Below are 1,822 nucleotides of genomic sequence, written 5' to 3'. Positions count from 1 at the left end.
GAATTTGGACCCTTACTGCTGAACAACGGTTTACTACACATATATAACACAGGTGTATTTATCACACACCTGTGTTATATATGTGTAGTAAACCGTTGTTCAGCAGTAAGGGTCCAAATTCAGCCGTTTTCATGTCTTCTGCTTACTTATCAGATCACCCTCTCCAAATTTCACATAATTGACCACAAAATATCACTTATCTCTTTACTTTTCTCCCCCACCCAGTTTTTGATCTAATTACGAAGTGAAAGTCTACTTTTTAATGTTACTATTTCTAATATTGCCCCCTCCCCCCAGTGGATCAGCGGTAAATGTAAGGAGTTACAAAGCTAAAGTTCAGGAGTCGATTCCCCTTAGTGGACAGGGCGTAGTTAGCCTATTGTGTAATTTTTGCGCGAAAATAAACGAACAAAGCCGTTTACTTTACGAGAAAGGTGTGCTTCTTGATGTAAAACATTTTTTTTGTGTGTGTATGTATATATATATGTATATGTATAAAAGTACAGATCTGTCCATCCTTTAAGCTCAATAAAAATCAAGAAAGAAAAGATCAGGGGCACTTTATGAAGTTGCTACAGCGAATCTTGTTATTGGGTGTACAGCAGTGATATGATTTTGAAATTTTAACAAGTTTTTATTATGGAATATGCTTACATATCATAGTTCCGGATCAATACTAATTAGGTGGTGCGATTTTTAATAACGCTCATTACGTAGAAAATAGTATTTTTATTTTCCTATTGTTATAATAACATTTAATACACGGTCCAGTCTTACCAGACAAAATCTTCGGAATGCATAGCTTTCCTATAATTGGTGTAATAAACTGAGTTGTTAAAAAAGTGCCTTACTAGAAACAGCTAATAGGTTAATCCTTTTGCTTTGTTAATTGAGATTTCACTTGGTGCGCAAGAAATTTTGGACTCGATACCGATCCAAAAAAGAACATTAAAGAAAAAACATTAGCGCACTGGTATGATAACAGTTAAGGCTTGGGCTTCGCTTTACTGCAGGTAAGCTGGTGATAACACTTAAAGGTAAGCTTAATGTTATTAGACTTAAAACTGAATTTAAGAAAATCTCTAAAGCGCTGTAAAAATATTTGTACAAAAGTAGTTTACTAATGTAGGTGTAGTGGACTTGGTGTTGACTTAATCTCGTATTACAGTATCATTATTTTTTGTAACTCAGATGTTGTATTTTGTTTGGCTAAAACTTTTAATTGTTATGAACTGGAATGGATATATGTAAATGTTGAATTGTTAAACTTGATATATAAAATATTTAAATAATATTTCGATCACCTGTCAACCATTTTGGTGTGATGGATACGTTTATTGCTGTATAATGTATAAATATAAACCTTACGAGCGAGCTCTGTACGTATAATTATATCCTGAAATATCACCGTGACAGTGGTACTGTCGAGCAGAGATAAACATTATAATTTATAACTTAATTATATTGTTGTTTGAATTATAATATACGCAAACTAGTACCCCAGTTCTTCACGTAAAGAAGTAATCGTATAGCATGCATGATCTACCTAGCGGATGTAAAGGTTACGCCTTAACTTGATTTATTAAGATCAGTTCTGCTCCCTCCCCACCACCACCAGTGGCTTAGCGGTAAGCCTGCGGATTTATAACGCTAAAAATAGGATTTCAATACCTGTGGTAGACATAGCATTGTGCATTTTTTTTGCTTAACTACAAAGAAACAAACAGATCAGTTGAACTTAATTTAATCTGAGTATCTGGAGCTCTGGTGTGAGTTTTAAATGACTAATGAATATATATATATATATATATATATATATATT

Source organism: Limulus polyphemus, unplaced genomic scaffold, assembly GCF_000517525.1.
Source record: "Limulus polyphemus unplaced genomic scaffold, Limulus_polyphemus-2.1.2 Scaffold3794, whole genome shotgun sequence".
NCBI lineage: Eukaryota > Metazoa > Arthropoda > Merostomata > Xiphosura > Limulidae > Limulus > Limulus polyphemus.
The sequence above is the reverse complement of the archived record's forward strand: the minus strand, read 5'-3'. Positions refer to the sequence as shown.